Source organism: Nipponia nippon, unplaced genomic scaffold, assembly GCF_047370975.1.
Source record: "Nipponia nippon isolate SJK-2023a ecotype South Korea unplaced genomic scaffold, ASM4737097v1 scaffold_2, whole genome shotgun sequence".
NCBI lineage: Eukaryota > Metazoa > Chordata > Aves > Pelecaniformes > Threskiornithidae > Nipponia > Nipponia nippon.
Window position 1 is genome coordinate 119,897,628 of NW_028262336.1, and position 13,476 is coordinate 119,911,103.

Consider the following 13,476-nt stretch of genomic DNA (forward strand, 5'->3'; position numbering starts at 1 on the left):
GTTGGGAAAGATATCATCTGGAAGGTTTTGCCTCTGTAAGTTCTCAGGGAAGGAAAAAATTCTCCAGGCAAAGGCCCTTGTAGAGTATACATATATGCACCCATACAATTACATTTTGTATTTGAACTTGTAACTACTACCACAGTTACTGCAGTTCAATTACTGTTCGTGTGTGATTTTTTCTCTCCAAACACATACGTATGTAAAAACATACATATTTATTAAAAGACTAAGCTGCTACTGTCGCAGAAGCGGGATACAACAAAAGGAAAAAATACTGAATCCGGTAATAGCATTTCCCACCCTTTTACAGTACTACATATAAAATCTATAAATTCTGAGCAGGTTTAAGGGGAGATTACTGCACACTGATAGTTCAACCTGCAAAGACTTTTTTTCTAGATTAAAAATAAAATAATAAAGATTATAATATAATCCTGGCAGCAGATTTTTACATCTACATCCAAAGGACATGCAGGTTTATTAAAGAACAGTGCAATGTCTTAAAATGTGAACCGAACCTTTTACTGAGCTGTACTGCAGACTCCACTGCTGCAATCAATACTCCAAACAGCCCTATTTTTCTTGGACAAAAAAACCATATATATATCTGACATTTGAGGAAGCCAGGTGAATAAATCAATAGCTAAACAAAAATGTACTTAATCATATCTATTCTGGACAGATGCAGAGTGGAAAATCTGATATGGTCCACGTGTTGCCTTCTGCTTAAAGCTTAGAAATGAATCTGTGTTTCCTAAATTACAATGTCGTGTTACTAGAGCATTGCTGAAGCTAGAGTGATTACAGCAGCAATTAACTGTATGCCAGCCAGCATTAGACAGATCTACTGCTCAAACTTAAGTTCAAGTATAGTTTGTTGTTAGAGTACTTTAACACAAATACATAACTTAATAACTCACAAATTACGTACCTTATAAGTGTAACAGCTTTACTGGAAAATGTAGGAAAGACTCACACATTCACTTGAACCTTAAATCTACTGGGCTGCATTTTCTTACCTGGAGTCAGGCCAAGGAGGAATTTAATACATACACATCCTTTATCTTTCCTTAATGGTTTTAAGCGGTGACCATTATTGGACATTTCTCATGGCGTTGCAGGTGATCATTAAACATACATAACAGCGCTACTAAATGATTATAGATAACTCTAATGCCAAAAATGTCTGTGTTCAAAGGTACATTTGTGCACAGAATGGCTGCTATGCTCAAAGGTGCTCCTTTACTTGACATTACTTCATAAAGCCCTTTGAGATAACCACAGTGTGAGAGATGTTTTAGAAAAACACAATTTCATTTCTTCTCTGCTTTAGCCCTAAGCGGTTCAGCATTATTTGAACATCAGCAACAGCACTTCTTTACAACTTCAAAGTCAGATTCTAATCTCAAATTGGCAGCGCACCTCAAGATTAAAAATCTGCCCGCCACTGGAAGAAATAGATGTTTTCAGCAGAAAGAAGAGCAATAGGAGGTAACAACACGACAGTCTAATATCACTTAATTAGAAGGCATATTAAGGTTACACTAAGGTGCCTGACATGAACGCTCTTAACAGGAAACACTTTAAGAAAGGCATGAGGAAAAGGACGACACCATTGAGCTTGGGAAGAGTTTTGTAGCTGTTACTAACCTGGAAGAAGGGTGAGATTCCTCCCAACTGACCTTTTCAGCAAAAACCTCAGTCTCAGGCGCTCTGCAACCATGAAGCCCAGGTAATGTCTTGTAGTTTCGAAATGTGCAATCCTGAAAGGAAGAAAATGCAAATAGATGTCTGAGGTCTTTTGTTTTCTACCAGTTACAGCTACTGTCTGTTTAGGAACAGGGCGAGAGGTCTCCTCCTTAGTAAGAAAGAAGAGTACCTCTGTGGCGGAGCCAGCCTAAACCGTGGAAACTGGGAAGCAGCTACAGATGTTTTGGGGCCCTGCCGGTACGCAGATAACAGCGGTTTGGGCTGGGTGCGACAGGGCTCCTCAGCAAATTCAGTCCCCCCGGTGTCCCCAGTCACCCCTGCTCCTGGAGGATGTGGGGGCTGCTCTCCATTTTTATTTTAGGCCCATTATTGCAGAGTTTGAGCAACTTAACAAGCACTTCCATCCTGCTGATATGCCAGAAAGCAACTGTGGTTGTGATTTCACCTATTTCGGCATTCTCCTTTTTAATTCACCAATAAATCCAACATCACAGGGCTTGGAGTAACGCCTTCCATGCAGCGCCGTGTGGGATTTTGCACTGCCAACGACTTCCACGCTCGCCTCTCTCACCCCCTGCCGCGCTCCTGTCCCCCGCAGCCAGCGGGACGACACCGGAGGGGTCCCGGGCGGGAGGGGGGTCGGGCGTAACTCACCCAACTTCACAGGCACCCGGGGCTTCCCCTCAGGCGGGCGCTGCTCGCCCCGCTGCGGGCCGCCGGCTCCCTCCTGCCGCCCCTCAGCTTCCCGCTCTCGCGGCTGGGCTCCCCTCAGCGCCCCGCGCCGCCGCAGGAGCGGGGCGGCCGCGTCCCCTCGGCGGCGGCAGCGCAGCCGCGGCTGAGGGGAACCGGGGCGAGGCTCGGGGGCAGCGGGTCCCTCGGCGTGCGGCAGAGGGCGCCCCGCATTCCGCCAGAGCGGGGCCGGGAGGAGCCTCCGGCGCGGCGCGGCTCGGCTCGGCTCGGCGCGGCCGGGGAGGGAGCTGCCACGTCCTCTGCGCCGAGCGGCGAGGGAAGCCAGCCCGCGCCGCAGCCCCACGTGTGGCTGAGCGGGGAAGTTGCCGGCGGCCAGCTCGGACTCTGCCCCTCTCCCGCCGCTGCCCGTCCCTCGGCTGAGCGCAACTCCAAGTAAGGGAGCGCGGCGGCCCGCTCCCGCCCGCTGTCCCGGGGGAGGCCGGCGGGGCGGTGGGTGCGGGCGGCAGCGGCGTGCTGGAGGCGCTGGGACGGGGGCGGCGGGGAGCGCTGAGGGGGCAGGGGTCGAGCCGGCGCTACACCGGGGGAGCGGCGGGGCAGCGGGCTCGGCTCCCGGGCGGGCCAACTTCCTGCGGACTTCGGCTCCGAGCGCTCCTTCCCGGGGCAGCGGGAGCGGCCCGGGGTCCGGCGGCCGGGGCGCCGCGGTTAAAACCGGAAAGTTTTAGAAGCCGGTGTGCGGGCTGGGTGCGGCGGCGGAGAGGCGGGAGGCGAGCGTGGCTCGGCGGCGGGCGGGGGAGAGCCGCCGCCTGGCCGTGTGTGAGGCGAGGGGGGGGGGGGGCCCCGGCCGGCGGGCGGCTCGGGGCGCCCTCCCGGCGTCTCTCGGCGGGGCGGCCCGGCTGGCGGCTGGCTCCGGGCCCTGACAGGAAGCGGCCGCGGGCAGAGATGCCGCCGCGGGCGGGGAGCTCAGGTGTGCCGCCGGCTCAGCGGGGCGGGAGGCGGGCCGCGCCGCTGGGGTTCAGTCGCAGCCCCCGAGAAGCGCTGCGGAGAGATTGATGAGGAAGATAACTCTTAAAAAGACCCGCAGACGACTTTCGGGTTTTATGTTTTTGCTTCCTCCCCCCCCCCCCCCCCTTAATTTCGGTTCCCCAGTCGCGAGTACAGTCGTGCTGAGAAACGACCGAGACCTGTGTTTAAGCAGCCTGTTGAAAAAAAAAAATCTCAGGAAAGCATTAAAAGGTGACCCAGGAAAAAAAAAATCAAGATAACGCGTTCTGAATGTAAAAATGTGGCTTTTGTCTCTTTTTTTTTAAGCACCGTGCCTTCATTTGTGCGTGTTTTGTTCCTCCGATGTGCTGGCGTGAGTTTGGTTTGTAGCTTTTTGGTTCTCCTTATTGTTGGTTACCTAAAAAAAAAAAAAAATATTTTCTGTTATGTTTCTAAACCGGTTATGGTTCAAACCTTCTTTTAAAGCACTAAAGAAAATAAATGTTCTCGTGTCACAGATTTCCATCCCGGGGTCCCGATCCTGCCTGAAATTTGTGTAAGCTTTTTTATCTGCCTGTGTGGTACCACCCGGGGCTGGGACCCCCTGGGGTTTCCATGTTTCTCTCACTTCTGAAAATGTGATTGTCGGTTATTTTTAGCTTTGTTAAAAATTTCCTCCTTTAAATGAACCAGAAGCCTCGTAGGAATTCCCTGATGACCTGTTAAAAAAAAGTGAAACGAGTTTCTCATTAGTACATTTTTAATAACTTTTTGCTCTCGCTGTCTCTCTTAACTGCCTTTTAGTGGCCTATTTATAACATACAGACCTCCTAGACTGAAGTTAAGAAGCAAGCTGATTTTAGACCGTTCTCAACCTTTGTATGTAGAAATTTCACTGATCTTTGTCAGATAAATGAACTGCTCCTTGTCACAGCAATTTTAGTTGCTGCTTTCCTTCATGTTTAGTGGGAAACTGAGAAGGGACATCTACCAACAGGAATTTTGGTTGCAGCTGTCAAATACCCCTTATCGCATGGGAAACTCTAGGAACTACCTGTTTCTTTAGTGCTTTTTTCCAGCGTGGACTTGCAGAGGTCTCTTATTCTGCTCCTCGAGAGGGTTTTGGTGGAGCTGTTGACCACAAATGCAGGGTGATACAGAAAAGCATGGACAGCACTGGCACATGTACAGAGATAAAGACAAGCCATTTGCAGAGCCAGACATCTTCAGACACTGCCAAGGTGGACATTGGAAAGCCCTCCTTCTAGGGAGTCCTTAGCATCCTTAGCACCCTTTTGGGATGTGACTGGTGTTCACAGACCGATAGGACTGCTTTGTGTGAGACCTAAGATACTTAGCAGGGACCGTAAAATGTTTAGCAGTGGCCGCATGCCCACAGCTCCTGTCTGTGGAACACCACCTGAGCTTTGGAGCTACCCCGGGGCATGAGGCTTGTGTGGAAGTTGCCCCGTGTGAGGTGACAACCCTCGGTCACACTCCCTAGCTGACCACTGGTTTGTTGCTGCTGGTTTGGAGGTGTGTATAGTAACAGTGAGAGCGTGGGCTCTTTCCTCACTGGTCGCTACTGTATGCTAGCAAAATAATCTCGATTTTTTTTTTTAAACTAATTGTGTTTTTCCGTGCATTAAATAGACAGTGAAATGCTTTTGCATGTAGATAAGATATATATGCTGATGAGGTGATATGAGCTGACTTATGGGATGGTAGATAGACTATACACTAAATCTTTTGGCCCTGGCACTTAATGTGTAATGTAATGCAGTTTCCTTGTTCATTTTTGTTACAAATTTTCCTCCTCCATCGTCTTTCTCCCTTGCCTGTTACTTTGAAGCCCCACAAGGCTTATCCCAATGGTGTGTGCACTACCAAGAAGCAGTGGTGTAGAGGAGCTGAAAGATTTTCTCCATGAAGAGTCACAGGAGACCTGCCCTGGTTCAGCAGGTAGCACCGCTGTCATGAGGACTGCCCTCAGAGAGAAATGCATTGATCTTCTACAGTGGTATCAGGGTTTGATAGAACTGAACACTAATTCTCTCTGCTGAATTGGGCTGGGTTTTGCATTTACTGTTACAGCTGTGCCCCAGCTGCTCCTAAAGCCATCTGAGCCCTTTGAGAATGGATCTGGCATCTCTTGATTCAACTACTTTGGTCCGGGTGCTCCAGAATAAAATGATCTCTGTCTCCGTATTAGTCTCTCTGTCATGCACTGCAAGAAGCATCTATGGGTAGATGTCCATGATGTCCAATAGCAATTTGTGTTGCATGCCAGTCTGGATTTCTCTGTGTTTTGACTGATTATGGAAATTCTGTCATGCTTGGAGAAATGTCCTGCAAAGAGATCTTGGCTGTTGTCTTCTGTGGAGATCCCTTAAAGTGGATTGCTGTACAGGCCACCAGAGCAATGGCAGGGCGGCTCTGTAAGACCACAAGTTCTGTAACCAGGTGGCATTTTTTTCACAGGGTCAGAGATCCTGAGGGGTCTCCATGATTGTGCTGTTCTGTGTTGCTCCCTTTTTGTTTTGTTTTTTCTTTTTTTTTTTTTAATTATTGCAGTATAAGCTTTCCAGTAAGTGCTCAATAAAGCTGAGAAGTTACCTTCCTTTCTGCCCATTATGGGAAAGAGTTATGTTGACAGATGTGGGCTGTGTGAGGATTTGCTGAGCTCTTAATCCTGTTTGTGGCTAATAGGCCATGCTAATGTGGAAGGGCATCTCTTTCAGTATATAAAGGTCTTAACTGCTTGCTACCTTAGGGAAATGTGCTGTTAAAATGCTGTAATTGTCTTAGCAGTGGTGTCAGGTCATGAGGTTGTCGATGTAAAACTCTGCAACGGTGCAGCCCTTCTCCCCCCACTTCTTTTTTTTTTTTGAGAGAGAGAGAGATTTTTACTTGTTAAGACAAACCCTAAAATAATTGCTGTAGCAATAGAGGAAGCAGGCTTTGTATGTTGACTGTGGCAAACAGCCAGAGATCAGACATTTGTGAGCCCTTTAGGCACACGTGTACCTTGAGGGGATGAGAATGTGTGATAATATTCTCTTTGTTGTCTTTTGCCCTACCACTGGTTTAGTTTCAGGCTTTTTTTTTTTTGTCTTCTCCATCCTGCTTCATTTGATTTCTTGTACACCATTTTTAGTTGCAAAGAAGTTAGCCACTCCTTTCTCTCTTTAAAATGTGAGCTCTGTGCCTTTAGATGTCAGCGTGACTAGAAGTTTCTGGCCACTTTTGTAATTAGAAGTCTTGTAGAATTTCTCAAAGTGCAGGGTGTGCCCTAGTTGAATTATTATGTATTAAAGTACTGAAAGTATAAGCATAATTTTAAGTGTACTAGCAACTTGGCAGAGACTTCTCTGTCTAGTCCATCAGTATGCTGGTCAAAACTTAATCTAAATAAAGGGTGTGCACTGGTAGGACTTTCCCCTGCGGTTTCATGTGAGTGGAGGAATCACCACTTTCCACCTCAGATAATTAAGGTATACTATTTAAGCAGCTACTTTATTAAACAGGGGGCTACATTCTCGGGATGAAAGGAGTTACGTTGTATAGTTTGCTGGTGAGATTCTCTGGGGCTGAAAAGCTGCTGAGCAAAGTAGCTGCTTGTCTTCGTGTTTGCTAATATGCAATATTAAAGACATATGCGAGATAGGGACCTTGGCTCCATGTTAACCAAGCGTTTGGTGGAGGATGTTGATAAAACCAGAAACTGGAGCTGGGTTTGTAGATGGATGACAGAGGGTAAATGATTTGCAGTATGCGAGACACTTGATTTTTAGGTTTCTCCTGAGCGGAGGTTGCTAACAGTGTCAAAACACTTGTATTTTCCCTTTTATATCAAGTACTATCTGTAACAGCTGCAAGGGAAGGCTGCTTCTGTGACCATAATGTATTCTCCCTCTAATTGGTGTAGAAAAATTAGACACAATAGTAGGGAGACTGAGTGAAAGTGTCAATCTCGAGGAATTATTTTTTTTCTTTAAACAGGTGGTAACAATAATGCTGGGCTTTTCTCAGTCCTTTCCAGGTGCCTGTGGACTTCCTGAGGTGAAGGGACTTAGGAAAGGAGTCTGACTGTGTGCAGAGTGGGTGGGTTTTGGTCTGCTCAGGTGGGTATTGACTTTCTGCATTATGGCAGAAGGTCAGAGGAGACGAGTGTACAAGGTTTTGTGAAATGGCCAGATGTGTGGTAGCAGGAATGCTGAAACTCATTATCAGACTTACCAATGCCTGCAAACCAGGCTAGAACGTGAACTCATGACTGGTGCCTTAAGCCTTAGTGCCAGCTAGCCTCTTACCTGCTCCCTTTCATGATTTTTGTTTTGTCTTGTTTGGATTGCGCATGTTTTCCATTAGACTTTTTCTAATGATCCTTTTCTTTACACTATAGTTATCTGTATTTTTCTTTCCTTTTTACGCCCAGCTGTTCTTTGTCAGTTTGTCTGATTTTTTTTTTAGTGCATCGTTAGATTTTTCTCCTTCTGTGCACCCCCCCCCCAAGTTGTTTACTTTTGTTCTTCCTTTATTCATCTTATATTTTTCCTCTTTTAACTTTTATCCTTAGAGGAACCAGTTTTACTCTTGGAGACCAGCCCTTCCTTATTGATTGCCAGCTGCTTTTATTGAAACTAATTTGCATTCTCTCCTCTTATTGTGCTAGACAGAGGACTAGTGATTTTGAGTAAAGCTCTTTCCCCAAAGGCTTTGCTCAGAAATTGTCTCTGTATTTCACAAAAAGAGTGGAAAATAAAGAGCAGCATCATGGCAAAAGCTGCTTCTGCCTAAACCAATGTGTTTGTGTCTTTGTCACATGAAGAGCAGAAATGCGGCCTGCCCTGCTGCAGGCACAAATGACTTCTCCAGGCTGAAATATGCTCGTGGGTTGGGGGGGAGTGCAGAATGATGTGGCCTTATATTTACTTATATGGGCAGCCCTTAGACTCTGGCAGTAACCAACCCAATCCATTTTGATTGGGACTCTGTATTGCCTTGGTACTTCTGTTTACAAGCACTTGTGTAACTGTGAGGGGTTTTTTTTATATATTTTTGGCCATAGGCAGCTCTAAAAAAATTATTAAGAGTAAAGATATGCTATGGTTAAAGAGTTGAAGAGCTGTTGATGGTAAACTTGGAAAAAAATTAAATCAGAGCAGGTGGCTGGGGGGGCTTTAATGCTTGAAATACTATCTGCCTTCCGATAGGCTCTTTGACAAGGGTCTTTAATGAGGCTCCTTGAGCCTTCTCAATTGCTAAATATAAAAACCTTGTGTTCAGGCTATGTTGATTTTGGGCTTTGTATCATGCTAGAGGTATGGATAATCATGATTTGGACGTACCAAACCTTAGTGTGCATATCTGTCTCCTTCTCAGGCTGGTTTCTGTTTATAAACTGGTCTCACTGCTTTTTCACCCAATGTCAGTTTGTTTTCGTTTGACACCTTGGCTTTGTTTGTATATTTGGAAAGGAGTTCTCTGACCATGGTGCAGTGCTTAGTATCAGGTCTAGAGAGGAGGTGTGCTATATAAATCTGTTATTAAAACTCCCTGAAGTGCTTTGCCTCTAAAATGTTTGTTCCTAGCATGGCTGCTTACTGGTAGCTAGATGTCAATAGCATCTTACACTTTATATAGCATCGTTGCGTCATGAAAGATCTTGTGCTTGACTTTGACACCTAACTAGAAGGATAACAAAAATAAGGAATCGTTCAGGTGAAGCTGCAGGATACAGCTTTTAGTTATAAAAGTGCACCCTCGAACATAGCTTAGGTACATGGCTGTCATGATACAAATAAGAGTCAGAGCCTTTTATTAGGCCTTACTGGTGCCAGTATAAAATATGGCTCTGAGCCTGCAGCTGTGCCATAAAAAGGCTCAGGGAATTCACCTGTAGTTGTTTCTGCAAACTTAGGGATGCTTAGAAACCAGTACACTTACTTTGCTGGGTCTCATCATCAACCCACTGCGCCCACCATCAGGGTGCAGCCTGCTTTGGATGGGAGAGCGTACAGTTAAACTCTAGCAAGAGTTTAGGACAGAAACTGAAGGATAAGCATCTGTCCTAAGTGGCTTGAGGGGTTTAGGTGGCGATGCTGCATAGCATCAGAAAAACTCAAGTTTACTGAATTGGTAACTGTTTAAAGGAATGGATTGCAGTTATACTGTTATGATCTATGAGGTATGTTTGAAGGTTTGGAGACTTGGAGTTCCTTGTGGTGAAGGACTTCAGCATGGAGGAACGGGGTGCGTGTCAACTTCTTGCCCAAATGTTTGGGTTTGATACCGTTGTTCAGAAGTCTTGATGCTGGTTCTGGCTGCCGAATGGAGATTATTTCAGTCTGCAGAGCAAGCCTTAGCCAGTTTCCCTCCATTGTTTAAGTCTTTCCCACAGTGGTAAGAGAAATATTTAACAGGATAGGAAACCGTGTCTGTAAAAGTAAGATTTGCTCTGAAATATGATTGCCTGAACTGTTTCTTTTACATTTCTAAAAGTTGAAGCTGACTTACTTCTTTCTGTTGATTATTTATTTAGCATGTTAACTCATTGTACAGTAATCTCCAACAAACATGCTTTTGCCTTTTTTTTTTTTTAAATGACATTGCAAATGGGGGAAGAGAAATGGAAATATTTGCATACAGTCATTTTATTGTTTTTTTCCATGTCTTCCAGCTATAGCACTGCTTTCCCCAGTAGGAGAAAGTGAGACCTTTCTGTTCTGTGTCCAAACAGAACAAAATGCAGAAGCCAATAGTAGAAGTAGGAGTGAAAATCCATTTGACTTTTCAAATCCTTGCCTTTGTTAATAACAGGATGGGTTATTACTATTGAACATGATGATTTTTTTAAAAAAGAAAGTTATTAAATTTAGTGTGTGCTTAAGGGGGAGCAAGGAGAGTTCCAAACACCCAAAGAAACCTATAGGAATAAATCTTTGGAGCAAATTCAGTAACAATGAGAAATATTCAAGTTGGTCTGTATGTCTTAACGTTGATCTCCTCCTGGACTAATCATGCCCCTCCTAACGCAGATAGGGTGTAGCTATGCAATGCCTTGCAGACTGACCTATGCTTCTCTGCCCACACTCTCAAATAATTAGACAGGAGTTGGATCTTCTCTGTAAGCCTTCTAGCTTTGTTATTTCAGTGCTGTGCTCAATTTAAAATGCAGTGCTGAGAGACTGGCCTTTTTTAGCTTAGGCACAGCACCAGTCTAACCAATCACTGCAGCTTTTGAACTGGAGCTGGTTTGCATCTGATCTTCTCTGAACAGAAGTGAGAAAGATTGGGTCTGCCTGTGGTGTACTGCCCCGTCATGCCCCATGACTGGTGCTGGTAAATCAAAGCTGTTGACAGCTGGCTTGGCTGTTTTTTCATGTTCCCTTCCTCATTCTCTGTGCATGCTCCTGAGATGCCCAGGTGCCAGTGGGAGGTTAGTCTCGGCTCTCCTTTGTGACTTTGCAAAACTTCTGTGGGGTTTTTTGGGGGGTTGTTTTTTTGGGTGTCGTTGGTTGGTTTTTGGTTTTGTTTTGGGTTTTTTTTGGTTGGTTTGCTTTGGGGTTTTTGGGGGGTTTTCAGAAGAAGGTACCTATGCGCTTGGTGCTTAAATTTTTAATATCTGCATGTGTTTTCTTGGCAAAGATTGGTTTTCCAGTGCCTCTTGTGACAGTGGAAAGAACCCACTTGCCCCTAAAGCTTTTCTACTTAATGCGCTTCCTTGACCTTTTCAACCACTTCATGCCTTTCCAAGGATATAATCCTGGATATTTTACATATCCCATGTTGCTGGACTAAATCACAATTTTGGGATTTTGAGAGGTATGAGCTTTCATGATAAATGGATATTTTTTCCCTGAATAACTTTACCTTTATGCTCTGTGCTGGGCACTCCTGAAGGAGAAATTCGGTGTGAAGAGAAGTCTTCTGACAGTTTTGGCCTTAGCAACCCTTCAAGGCACAGGAGAGGAAGAATTAAAGGAAAGAGCTGCAGTGTGCAGAGTCTGAAGAATTAACATCGGTATTTTCAGTCCCTTTTTCGTATAATGTAAGGAAAGAGGTGACTGGAGGAAGAAATCTTTCCTGTGGTACTAGCAGAGAAGCACAGACAGTATTTGAGAGCCAGATAAGAGCCCAGAAGCAGCAGAAACATATTACACTGCAGAAGCTTTCTGGGCTGTGATCAGTGTTCTAAAACACAGTTTAAGAAACAGTCAACAAAACACGTTTTCCAGGGGTTGAAAAGACTTCCAGGTAGTGATGCCTCTTCATCTGTAAGCTTCAAATGTATTTGATAATCCCCTTATAATGCAATTCAAAAGTATTTTTAAGCTTAACTTTAATTAAAAAGAGGCATCATGGCAGGATATTCCGTGTTGCATGTTTGTTGAACAACATATACTATCTGGATAAATGACTGAAAACGTTGCTATATGGCGTTTATTTGCTGCTGTCTTCTGTGCTGAATTTCAGTTGTTGCTGGTTTTTTTTTCTTTTTTTGTGAAATGAGTGGGTATGAATTTTTGTCTGAATATTTTCATTCTGTTTTTATTCGTTGTGTGAAAACAATATGATGCTGTGTTACTAAAAATAAAGAAAATTTAGGTTGTAGGCATATATTGCAATGTCATCTGCTTTTTTTTTTTTTCCCCTGTAAGAATTACAGTAGATGCTGAAGGTTTGTTAAGCTTGGGGAGGGATATAGTTGCTTTTCAAATTAAATACTACTTATGAAAGTTTATTTGAAGTTATCTACAGGAGAGTGAACGTGCAAGGAGGGGGTATATAATGTTTTCTTTGGAACATACCTTTGCTAAATATATTTTTAAAGGTTGCTAATCTGTTTCCTGCCTAGGAAACCAAGGAAGTCAAAGAAAGAAGGAGATTATGGACATATCTGTTACTTCAGTGCTGTGGCGTTTCTATGACTTCCATCTCCTACGCAGTTACAAGCTCTGCAGGAAAGGGATATGTGACTTGTGTTGAAAACTTTCAGGTTTCCTGTTTCTCTGAGCAAGCTGGTTTCTGGCTGAGCCAGTTAACTTTTACTGCGGGGCCACCTCTCCATATTTTCCATTGCCCTGGAAAATTGGTTGTCTCCACTGTTGCTGACCACCCTGGATAGTTAGTGATCTCTTCCCTCCAGACTCGCAATACCAGCAGCGTAGTGGCATGAGCTATGTGCAAGTCCCTTTGAATTCTGCTGTCAGTTTTATTTCTTGTGAATAAAGTGTTGCTGTTACAGAATTCCAGGGAGCCCTGAATATAAACGTATCAATTATGTGTCAACACAACAGCATCTGTCGTTGAAATTGGGTATCATTTATTTGGCATCAGCATAGCAAAGATTTGGCTGACAGCCAGAGTAAAATATTCCAGCAGAAACTGCTGCAACAGGAGCCATCTCTGAAGTAATTCTCTGAAATTTAGGTGCTCTAACATCATCTTTTAATAAATTCTTAAGACATTAGGGACCTTAAGCAAAAAGCCTTTCAGGGTCCTCGTTCTTGTCTACTTTTATTTCTTTTTCATGTCCAATTTTTTTTTTTTGTTCCTGCTCTCTGAAGAGATACATACAAGGTTCTGGGATGTATATATCCTGTGATTTAATACCCTTTTTTGGCTTTCCATTTCATATTCCAACACTCGTTTACATAAAAATTCCAAATGGATGCAATCAGTGATGGCTTCTTTGGGGAAACTTTGTTTAACTGTGAAAGAGGCAAGGCTTTCAAAACAGGAGAGTAAGAAATTATATCCCTTTTCTTATAAAAGATATGTAGTTGTTTGTTTGGGTTTTTCTATTTTTCTTTTTTTTTTTTTCTGATTAACTTAGTCTCTCTAATGTTCCTTGCTTTTCCTTAGACCGTATCTAAGTAAGTTTCATGTTCGCAGAGATGTGAGTGAGTCAAAACAATAATTTCAGAAAGTTAGGAAAGCCCCAAGTTCTGTAAGACGCCCCATTTGTCAGGGGCACAATTGCTATGGTTCGGTAAATATTTTAGAGTACCTGTGGGAAATTGGAAACTCAGAGCACTTTGCTTTTGTAGATGATCCTTATCATACTTGAAGGAGGTAAAGGACTAA

General features: G+C 44.2%; 1 protein-coding gene across 1 annotated transcript in view; it reads left to right on the plus strand.

The window, feature by feature from the left end:
- The first annotated feature begins 2,608 nt into the window (after window positions 1–2,608).
- Window positions 2,609–13,476, plus strand: part of SMCO4 (single-pass membrane protein with coiled-coil domains 4) — a 29,131-nt gene continuing 18,263 nt past the window's right edge. Inside the window, exon 1 of the mRNA XM_087759084.1 lies at window positions 2,609–2,835. The gene's annotated coding sequence lies outside the window, so the exon portion shown is untranslated. The remainder of the gene's footprint in view (window positions 2,836–13,476) is intronic.